The following is a 12,192-nucleotide window of genomic DNA, read 5'->3' as shown; positions in this document are numbered from 1 at the left end:
CTACGTATGTTTAGACAGAAAAAAGTCCTACAACTCCCAGCATGCCCCAGCCAACCATGCTGGCTGGGGCACGCTGGGAGTGGTAGGACTTTTTTTCTGTCTAAACATAGGATTGCATCCTAAAATATAATATAATGTCCCATCAACGTCAATAGGAGAAGTTTAAGCAAATGCTCAGCTCTCTGATTAAAGTCAGAGAGACTGAAGGTTGCAACCAAATGCATGTTTGCTTGGGAGTAATTCTTCTCATTGGGTTAGATCCAGACTTATTTTTTTATTTCATTTTTATACCACCCAATAGCCAAAGCTTTCTGGGTGGTTCACAAAATTAAAACCACAAAAATGCAGCAGAAAATACAATATAAAATATAATAGATTAAAGCTACAGAATAAAAATACAACAAGAGTAAAACCTAGCGGCAGTGCAGATATTTAAAATGCAATAGTAGATTTAAGATACTAGAGCTAAAAAACCGGAATACTAAAATGCTAAAAAATGCCTGGAAAAAGAAAAAGGCACCTGGTGCCGGAAAGCGTACAATGTAGGTGCCAGGTGAACCTCTCTAGGATATTCATTCCACAACCGGGGTGCCACAGCAGAAAAGGCCCTCTTCCTGGTAGTCACCTGGCTGGCTTACCTCTTTTGGCAGGGGCTCCTGGAGAAAGACCCCTGCCTGAAGATGATCTTAGAGTGCAATCTGAAGCAAACTTCCTAGGAAGCAAGCCCCATTGAACAGAGTAGGACTTACTTTTGAGTAAACACGCAAAGGATTGCACTGTAAGTTGCACTTGGTTCCCATTGAAATGAGTGGGAGTTAAGTCAGAAATGAGTTCAGCTAACTTAGTCTGGAACTAATGCAATGGGAATTACTGCCAGGTAAGTATGCACTGGATTGCAACCTGCCCATAGGTTCCAATGGGAGCATTTACTGCGAATGATATGGATCACACTCCAGCTATAAAGGATTCCAGGATGAAGCCTGATTTCAGTGAAGAGTGGTTGAAGTTCAGGCAAAAGTCAACAAAAGCCAGCAGCTGTTTTCCCACACCACTTTGACCAAAGGAGTCACCTGTGGAAGCCTGTCTCTTATATGTCCAGCCTCCCATCTAGAAGCAAAATGTGTTCTATTCCAGCATCCAAAGTACTACATGGACAATTTCACAGTCTAGATCCAGCAATCTAAGTTGCTGATAGGCACAACTAGGGATGCTGGAGAAATTTGAGATGGGACTAAAATGAGCTTGGATTTCTAAGAAGCCGACCTGCGGAATCTGCTGTGGAGCAACACCCCCCCCCCCCCCGGCCATGCAGAGTCCATGGACTTTCAGAGGTGTTTTTTTTTTTTTTAACTTTCCCGAAATTTACGCACATTTATTTGTAGGAAAACTTTTCTGCTTAGGAAAAGTTGAATGGGGAGCATAATGCTAGATGTTACGTCCTAAAGTAAATTGTGTAAATTCTTACAATACCTCTTATGTAATTATTTGCGCATTTTTCCGCACCGTGAAAAAAAATTGCATCTGTCTGTGAACAGATGATGGAACAAAAGGTGCCTGACAATCTATGAAACACAGACAGAGTGGATTTTACACTGTCCGTACATCTCTAGGCACAACAGAGGGGGTTGGTGCAGAATACACCACTCTGCCATTTGAAGCAAATCACGCATGACATGCAAAAGAACAGCAAGTACTCAAGAGGGAGGATTTTTCCCTCTCTGGCTTTTGGTTCATCTGCAACAAAAACACAACCATTAAAAATTAATTAATTAATAATAAATAAATGGGGGTGGGGCCAAAATATACCAGAGTATTTATATCTATGAAAGATAGAAAGACTAACAACAGAGTACTGAAAATATATTCAAGCTAAAGGTTTCAGCTTCCACCCTCATCAGTAGCTGTGCTGTTAAATGGATACCAGGAATGCCTATTTGGAATGCCTGGAGATGAAAGTTCCTTAGGAGAATAAACAAGAGGTATGATTGGTATTATGCTTATGAATTGTTCTCCAGTTTAAGGCCATTGGGAGTAAGAGTTCTCAGTCTATAGATCCAGAAATGTTCTTTTTTGTCAAGTACGTCAGTGTCTTTGTTTATAAACAACTGGAAATCCAAGTGACTATATGAAGGTGAGTTGAAAAAGGCTGCTCCAGCTTTTTGGTAAGAATGGCAGATTTGTGGTTATGGAATCTTGTTCTCAGGTCCATTGTGGTTTTCCCTACATATTGCATACGACTTCCTTTTATTTTTTGTTTTACATTCAATTAAATAAACTACATTAGAAGAAGTGCAAGGAGGCCCTGGATCCATTGTGGATGCTGTCAGTCTTCAGGTAAAATGTATAAGAAAGATAGAAAGACTAACAAAGTATCTTAAAATATACATTTTGAGCGAAATGTTTTGGCTTCTGCCCTCATCAGGAGCTGTACTGTTAAATGGATACCAGGACTGGAAGTTTGGAATGCCTGGAGATGAAAATTCCTTAGGAGGAAAAAAACAGAGGTATGTCTGGCATAATGCTTTCGTAAGAATTATACTAGTCATAGCTCAAAGTACACCAGTCATACCTCTGTTTTTGTTTTGTTTTTTCTCCTAAGGCTTTCTTTTTAAATCTCCAGGCATTCCAAACTGCCACTCCTGGTATCAATTTAACAGCACAGCTATGGATGAGGGCGGAAGCTGAAACATTTCGCTCAAAATATTTTAAAAATACTCTGTTAGTCTTTCTATCTTTCGTGTGTGTGTGTGTGTGTATGAAAATACAGCATTCTAGAAAGAGTAAATTATGCATAAACTTCAACAAAAGCAGACCAAATGTCCATATATGTACCCATTCATGAGTGGAAGCTATACACCATCTGTTCAGGTGTTCATAGCATTGTTAGGTCCTCAATCTACGGCATTATAGGAGGTGAGCATTTATCCTTCCAATGTTGTAATATCACCCTTTTAGCCGTCAAAAAGGGTGCAGAGAATCAATTTACGTTGACCGTGTGTTAACTTCCAGGAAGCAGGTAAATAATTTAAGAGGACATGTACATCAGTAAATATTAAAGAGTGTTTCAATGCGAAGTTTATCCATATAATAACGTCTTCCCAAAAGGAGGCAACTATCGGTCTTTGCCAAAACATATGGTTAAAAGAAGAATTAACTTTATTACACCTCCAGCTATTAGCCAATTTAGACCCTTATTAAATAGATTATGTGGCTTCCAATATACAAGAAACAAGAGTTTCTGCTGAATAAGATATAACCCGAGTTCCACAGATGCTTCAGATACAGACATTAAAGCAGCAATTGATTGATTAGGTAAAATGGGGCAGTCCAATTCCCTATTCCAATCCTGCTTAAGACCCTGTGTATCATATTTATTTACTGATAATAAATATTTACAAATATGAATCGTGGGTCGATATAACTGCTCAGACTCAATAAGTGTTTCCTGCAAGTTGTACACCGCTAATATATAGACTCAAAGGAGGAACATAAGAACATAAGAAGAGCCATGCTGGATCAGACCAAGGGTCTATCTAGTCCAGCATTCTGTTCACACAGTGGCCAACCAGCTGTTGACCAGGAACCCACAGGCAGGGCATGAGTGCAACAGCACCCTCCCACCCATGTTCCCCAGCAACCGGTGTACACTGCCTCTGGTACTGGAGGCAGCACATCAGGACTAGTAGCCGTTGATAGCCTTTTCCTCCAGGAATTTGTCCAACACCTTTTTAAAGCCATCCAAATTGGCAGCCATCACCATCACTACATCCCGTGGCAGCAAATTCCATAGTTTAACTATGTGCTATGTGAAGAAGTATGTCATAAAAACAATAAAACCAAACAGGATACCATTTGGATTTTCCTTCTCAGGCACCAAAATCTTTCAGACAAGCTTTGATGGGTATTATATGATCACAGTCACCTATGTATCCTGAAAGCAGGTATATACTAAATAATGTACTCTATACTATTTGCACAGATCACAATGCAGGCTTAGCAGTTGCCGTTTGCACACTTTTTCCTGAGGGGCTAAAACCAGCAAGGTACGTACAGGCAAGGACCTGGCAAATTGGGTCAAGTCCAGTCAGGTCCAGTCCAGTCAATGTGAGGCCAGTCCAGGCAAGGCAAGGCCAGTCTGGTTTAAGGGTGTTGAATAGCCAGCAGGCATCTTTCCCCCTCTCATGTCTCTCTGGCAACTTTAGCCCTTCAAAACAGAACCTGTATATCTATCCAAAGCTTGGCCTCTTCCACAGAGGGTAACAGCAGAACAACCGCAGATGGAGGTAAACCAGCCAAAGGGGATCAGAGCTGGAAAGACCCCAACCCGAGCAGGAGAGTGAGCGAGCAGTGTCTGCATTGGTTTGGGCCAGCCCCTCCCTAAACCAGGGGTGCAGACCTTCTTTCAGCCCTGAGTCCAAATTCCATTTTGGATATGCTCTTCGGGGATACATTCCGGCAGGGCCCAGAGCAAAAGAGGGCAGGACAAAAGAAAGAAAGAAGGGGGGGGGGTCAAAACAACCAGCATCTTTTAGCTTAAAACCTTACTGCCAGTAACTAAGCCTTAGGAGAAGCACTTCAACCTTTTAGAATGGGGGGAAAGCTAAATTAAAACTGGGAAACCTCCGAAACATCTGTGGCTGGAGGAAAGGCAGTAGGACCATCTGGTGAACCTTAGAGGGCTGGATTGGGACCCAAGACAGGCCAAATTTGGCCCCCAGGCCCAAGGTTCTGCACCCGTGCTTTAGACCCAGCTGAGTAATCTCTACTCTCCTTACAGCCATCCTGAATCCAGTGGAGACTGGTGGCTCCAATGTCTGTGGGGCTGCAAATCCGTTCTGGGCTTCAGTCAGAACTCGAACGGTTCTGAACCTATTCAGAACCTATTCAGAATCCAAGGTTCTGAACCTATGTTGGAGACAGGTCTCAGCACCTTGGACAGCTCCTTTAGAGCTCTGGTTGGATCTGACTGGAGCCCAGAACGGATTCCCCTTACTGACATCAGAGCCAGCTGTCCTGTCCAGCTTCATTCGAGGCACCCAGAGGAGCTAAAACCAGCAAGATACGTACAGACCCTGGCAAGTTGGGTCCGGTCCCGTCCCGTCCCGTCCCGTCCAGACAAACCTAGTCCAGGCAAGGCAAGGCCAGTCCTGCTTAAGGGTGTTGAATAGCCAGGGAAGATAGACCAGGCAGGGCCTTGGCTAACTCCCTATGGACTCAGCGACAGTCAAAGGCTTTCTGAAGCCTTATAAAGGCCAGCAGCTTAAGACCTGCAGTTAACTCCACCCCCTCAGAGAAGTCCTTTGCTTCTTAAAGGGCTACTGCCTGATTTGTAGCCGCTGGCTCTTACGGGGTGGGGGTGGTGAAGGCTGTAACAGGGGAGTGTCTTCTGCACCAGAGGAGTCAGGTGGAGCCACATCCTTTGGTCTGGGAGGCCCTGGCCTAGTGGGGACTGGATTAATGGAGGGAGTCTCCTCTGCCTTGGAGTCCTCTTTGGAGCCAGAGGACAGGTCAAGGCTGGGGAACATGATACCACCAGCCTCCACTGACTGGATCATCCCTGGGCCTGGCTGCAGTTCTCTTTTGGGACTTTACATATGGATGCACTGCGTCTAGATGTATGGAAGGCTGCAGAGCATGGCTATTTTGTAGTGTTTGGTCATAAGCTGCCTTCCTGCCCCCCCTTTTTTTCAGCAGGCTCCATTCACGCATGCACACAGCATTAGGTTAGCACAGTTAAGACCCTGCCCTTAGCTGAAAGGATTTCCAGGGCCTCCCCTGGGCTTTTCCAAAGCCTTCATATCCTTCGGAAGCCTCCTGCTCTGGCCTGGACCAAACCGATCTCCCAGCAGCTCCCAGAGCAGCAGCAGCTTTGGAGACACTTAGCTGTTCACGTACAACTCTCAGAGCGTCGCTGAGGATTTACAACACTGAGGAGGTGGGGATAAAGAAAAAGCCTCAACATATTTATACTAAATGCTCCTGAACTCTAATGTAAACCATATGCACACACACCAGATGAGAGTAGGTGGCCTGGCGCAGAGACAGATCTGAATTGGGACCAACGCCAGGGCTGGTTTCTTGCTCCGCTCCAATACAGAAGGCCGCATGGTGTCTATTCGATGCCTCGCCTAGAGATGGCACTGATCCTTCATGTTGCACCCATGCCAGGTTACTGATCTTTAGTGCTGGAGCACAGAGACGAATGTCTGAGCTTGTTTCAAGGCTGCAGGAAAATAAACACAAGAAGTATGTGTGTGCCTATATCTAGGGGGAAACAGACCAATTTCCATCTCTTCCAAGCTGAACCTCGTCTTAACCCTCACCTGCCCTATCCTCAGATCTCACAGATCCTAACAAAAGTTCTCTGTTGTTTTTCCTCTGCTCCTAATTTTAGCCTGGCTGCTGGACTTACAAATTTGTCCACAGCCCTGGGTCAGGCAACCCAGATTTCCATCAGGTTGTGTGTGTGTCTCATGCACAAGCGTAACTGCATGCGTGCACATCTCTCTCTCTCTCTCTCTCTCTCTCTGTGCTTACATTTTCATAGTAAACTGAAAACCTGGAAGGGGAGGGTTTACCACTCTTACACTTTCCCCTGTGCGGTCTCCTCCTCCCAAGTCAGATTCCCTCTAGCAAATGAAAGGGTCATAGCTCAGTGGTAGACCCTTTGCTTCAAATGCAGATGGACTCAGGCTCCATCCTTGGCATCTCCAGGTCAGGATGGGGGGCAGATGAGACCCTGTCAGGAAACCTGGAGAGACACTGCCACTCAATGCAGGCAATACTGAGCTAGATAGACCAGAGGTCTGCGCCAGTCGAAGGCAGCTTCCTCCTATGTTTCAATGTAGGGGTGTACGAAACCCCGCTTACCTGGCTCCGCCGGGTTCCGCTGGGGGAAGGGGGCGCTCCGTCCCTCCCCTTGGAATCCTCGCTGGGGGGGAGGGAGGCGCTCCGTGCCTCCTCCCGGAATCCTGGCAGGCCGGCTCCGCTCTGTGGCCAAGCTGCGGAGCCGCCGGCCGGCTCCGGCTGCCCGCAGCCGGACATCCGGCCGCTGGGCAGCCCTGCAGGGACGCAAATGGCAGCTGTTGTAGCCGCCGTCATTTGCATCCCTTTCTTTTGCCATGATAGGCTACGTAAAAATTTACGTAACCTATCACGGCAGGGGGAAACCCCAGCGTATGCAAATGGTGGTAGCCGCCGCCATTTGTGTACACTGGGTTTTTTCCCCCCCTGCCGTGATAGGCTACGTAAATACTTACGTTATATATGTTACCACCTTCATGCCCCTAAAAAGAAGCACACTCAAGGCAGCTACCAATAGTATTAAAAACAACACTCTATTAAAACAATATACGGAGAAAACATCACAACTTTTCTTTTCTTTAAAAACACACACAATTCCAACACAGTATAAAGAGAGAGGTTCATCAGATAAATACTTCAGAGACAACAAGCGAGAAACTAACAACCATCACCAACCGGGAAAGGAAAGCCAAGTGCCTGTCAAAACAAAAAGGTCTTTGTGAAGCAGTAAAAAACTGTCAAAGAGCAAGGGTTGCCTCACTGGGCAGGGAGCTCTGCAGTCTTGGCTCAGTTACCGAGAAGGTCATCTCCTGCATCCTCCTCAACCAATTGCACCTCTGATGTGGAGAAGACTCTCCTGAAGCGATCTTAATCGACAGGGCGGCAACTTACACATCAACACAAAGAGAGGACAAGAGGGGACACAGATTTGCATCACATTTGCACATGCCAGCAGGTGCCAATGCAAACTTTGAAGCAATGACTATAATTTTAGTAGAAATGCAAGCCGTGACAGCATAGTGGGGAAGAGGGTGACCAGGTGATCTGTGTGCCTGCTGTCAGCCTGCGATCCAGGTGCTAAGCGTTGATGGGCAAATTCAAGGCCCGTGCTCTCCTTTTTTATGGCTTGCTGGGAAGTATCCAACTGTGTCATCACACTAGCAGAAAGGACGTTGCGCGAGTGGAAACTAGGTCCCAAACCATGCGCAAGAGGAGGATCCCACCTCACGTTTGCACAAGTGCGGTCACACAAGTGATCATGCAAATGGGGTCACGCAGGGGGGTTGAACCGCTTTCATCCCAAGGGCCGAATTCCATTTCAGAGCAGCTCTTGGGTGCCTGCATACCAGGGGTGGGATAGGCCAACGTGGCAGTGCCAAAAATACCAGCATATTTTAGCTTCGAGCTCTTACCTCCAGTAAGTGTCAGGGATGGATCGGAGCCCAGAGAGCCCCAAAGCAGTTCTGATTCTGAGGAAGAGAGAGAAACCACAGGAGAGGAACCCGCGCACTGTTCAGAGGAGCAGTCAGGGGGAGAGCCCCTCCCAGTACACATTCCTGAGAGTGATAGTGACCTTGGCAGGGAGAGGGAGGCACAACAGCAGTTTCTGGATGCTAGGCGCCAGCGCAGCATCAAGCGGGAGATGGCGGGCGCTGAGAGGAGGCGCTCAGCACACTTGGCATGACGGCAACAGCGGTGCCCCGATGCCCCACGGGAAAAGGGTGGACCCTCTCCTCCTAGCCCATAAGTACAGAGGTTTCCTGCCTTCCCCTCCAAATGGAGATCAACTGATTCCTAAGGTTAGAACCCCTGAGTAGGCAGCTCTCTTAAGTCTCACTTGTAGGATCAAGCAATTAGCATCTGTAAGCATCATTAGGTTGAATGGGAATAAAGCCTTGGAAAAGAGCCCTATTGTCTGCGTGTTGATTCTGGCTACCTGAGGATTTCAGAAGGTGGCAGGGGCGACGTTGTGACAGTAAGCAAGCCTTAGGGGAGGCATTTCAACTTTTTAGAATGGGGGGGGGACTGCACAAAAGGCAGGAAAGGAAGGGGGTCAGGGAAGTCAGGGAAAGGGGGTGGGAAAAAGGAAGGAGCATGGCCATCTGGGGACCTAAGGTTCTGCACCACTGCTGTAACCAGACCCTACCCCACCCCAATCATCCCAGTTCACCTGCTCTAAAAACAATGTCAAAGAGGGTTAATCATTTAGTGAGGATAACTAGGGATGTATGGATTGTGTAAAATCCATTCTGTCTGGGTTTCACAGATTGTCAGGCACCTTTCGTTCCACCACCCACCCATCGATGGAATCAGATATTTTTGTTTCCAAATTTGCACACAGTCATGTTTGTGAAAATGCACAGCTGTGCAAATTCGCGTGTGCAAAAATGGACAAATCCCCCCCCCCAATGCACATTTTTGTGCTTTAGCCTATGGGAGAAATGTGCCTTTTTGGCCAGTGTTGTTGTTGTTGTTTTAATTTGCGTATTTTTCTATGATGAAATTTGCACAACATTTGGGAAACTTAGAAAACTAGGCTGGAAGTCTGCGGAATCCACCCAATGGAGAATGCTGGTCCACTGCAGAATCCATGGATCAGATTCAGGAAAATCTGAACTCATTTGGTTCCATTGCGGATTTCTCCGACATCCCTAAGTATAACAGGTTCATGATCGAATAAGGTTTTCTACAGACTTCACAGAACCAAAATGAATTGAGAAGTTATTGCTCACAACACAGGATGAAAACTTTTATATTGCAGTGATGGGAATGCGCAAGGCAGTCTGTTTGCACTCTCCTCTCTGACTCATGCTCAAGCAGCAAGTGGCTAATGTGCCCACCCCCTTCAAATTAACCTCACTGAAAAAAAAATGAATCCTAAGGGGAGCTTCCCACTTAACCGGCTTCTGTAGACAAATGGCTCCATTCACTGAAAGATTGTCAGCTGGTAGATTTATTGCTGAAATGATTTTAATGGGATATTGAACATGCGCTTGTAACATAAAGTATTGTAATAACAGCACTTCCGGGAGAGGAGATGGAATCTCTCTTTGGGCATGCAAGCAAGATTGTTAAATTTAATTTAAGGTTTATTAGATGTTCATTAATTTGCCTGTCACCAAACCACTCCTCCCAGAGAGTCCTTGCTATTGCTTCTGGAAGAATTTTTTTTTTTTTAAGTACATTCTGATCTTGCTTAACTAGGAGCAGAGATGTGAACCCTCTGGTTTTGCAACAGGGTCATGAATAGAAAGAGGGCCACATTGCTTTGAAAGTCTTTGAAAGTCTTTGAAAACTACGAGGTCCCAATCTTGCTATCATTTTGGAAAGTTGCATAGGAAGCTGCGTTATCTGGAATTAGACCATTGGTCCATTTAGCTCAGTATTGTCTACGCCAGAGGTGCAGAATGTCTTTCAGTCCGAGGGCCAAATTCCACTCTGGAGAACCTCTTGGGGGCTGCATTCCAGTGGTGCGTGGGGCCAAAGGCAAAAGAGGCAGGGCCCCAAATGCCAGCTTATTGTGGCTGGGGAGAGCAATCCTATGGCCCCTAGACAGCATCTCAGGGGCCACAGGATAGTTTGGATTCCTGGATCCGAGGTCGGAGACAGCAGTCCGAGCTTGGACCCAGGCCCCTCCCCCTTGCAGCCAGCACAGAGAGAACCATGCCAGCTGTCTCTCTGAGGTCGCAAAGGCGACCTCAGATGGAAGGTAATGGGGGGTTCTGTGGGTGGGGAGGAGAGGCTGGCTTATGAGGAATCCTCCAGCCTCCCCAGTCTCCTTCGCCCCGCCTTCCCCATGCTTCAGCTAGATGGACAATAAAGCCCAGACTTGGAGGCTTATGGCCATCCAAAAGAGCCCATCTAGCTGAAATGCAGAGCAGGAGGAACATAGGAGCGAAGATTGCCTCTGCCGCACCCTCTGCTCTGTATTGGATGGTCAAAGCCTCCCAGTCTGGAGGCTTACAGCCATCCCTGCACCCTAAAGCTCTTGCTGCCAGTGTAGGGATGTCGGAGAATTTCTCCACGAATCTCCGGGAGGCCGAATGCCAATGCATTCGGCCCCCCGAAATTGGTGGAGAAACGGTCCGCCACCCCCCCCCCCCCGGAATGGGACTTACCTTTGGCGAATGTCCTTGGTGCTGGCAGCTCCCAGCAGCGGTTTGGCGGCAGTTCGGCGGCGGCCGGTCTTCCGACTGGCTGCCGACGCCGACGCCATTTCCCAGTAAAAACAAAAACAACAAACGTGATAGGCTACGTAAAGATTTACATAGCCTATCATGGCTAGATTTTCAAAAAACACCATGATAGGCTACGTAAATCCTTAAGTAGCCTATCATGGCTGACTTTGGGGGGGGGGAAAGCGCGTACGCAAATGGCGTTGCCCTTATTTTCGCCGTAGTCTACGTAAATGTTTACGTAGACTATACGTGCCCAAATAAGGAACGCAAATGGCGGCGCCCATGGGCGCCGCCATTTGCGTACGCGCTTTTTTTTCCCCCCAATGTCATCCGTGATAGGCTACGTAAGGATTTACGTAGCCTATCACGACTGACTGCAGGGACGCAAACGGCGGCGGCTACGGCCGCCGCCATTTGCGTCCCGGCCGGCCAGGAGGATTCGCGGCCGGAGGGATGGGGCACCTCCTCCCTGGCCAGAATTTCAGCCGGAGGGACGGGGCACCTCCCCCCCGGCCAGAAATTCGGCAGGGAGGGATGGGGCACCTCCCACCCCACCCAGAATTTCGGGGGGAGGAACGGAGCACCTCCCCCCCACTGCGAAGCAAGCTGCGGGATAAGGTAAGGGACCTTCGTCCATCCCTAGAACTAGTGTGTACCAGTGTGGTGTAGTGGTTAGAGTGTTGAACTAAGACTCAGGAGACCAGGGTTCTAGTCCCCTGTCAGCCACAGAGCTCAGTGGGTGATTGTGGGCTAGTCATTGACTCTCAGCCTAACCTACCTCACAGGGTAGTTGTGAGGATAAAAATGGAGAGGAGGAGGATTACTGCTTTGGGTTCCTTGCAAGAAGAAAAAGGGTGGGATATAAATGCAACAATAAATAAATAAAGCCTCAAGAGAGGCATTTCAACCTTCTAGAATGAGGGGGGGACTTGCACAAAAGGTGGGAAACCACCGAGTGATTGCTGGTTGGGGGAAAGGAAGTGAGGCCAGGGGAACAGGGCATGGCCATCTGGGGGACTCCGGGGGGGGGACTCCGAGCCTGAGGTCCAGCATCCCTGGTCTCTACTGATGGTCAGTGGATGTCCAGGTTGAAATTATTATCTACACTGACACTCCAGGGTTTCAGACAGGAGTCTCTCCCAGCCCTACCTAGAGACACTGGGGATTGAACCTGGGACATTCTGCAGGCAAAGCATGTGCTCTGCCACTG

This window comes from Heloderma suspectum, chromosome 13 (genome assembly GCF_057233095.1).
Source record: "Heloderma suspectum isolate Gila_16-S chromosome 13, 16-S_ref, whole genome shotgun sequence".
NCBI classification, from domain to species: Eukaryota; Metazoa; Chordata; class Lepidosauria; order Squamata; family Helodermatidae; genus Heloderma; species Heloderma suspectum.
This window is presented reverse-complemented; position numbering follows the sequence as displayed.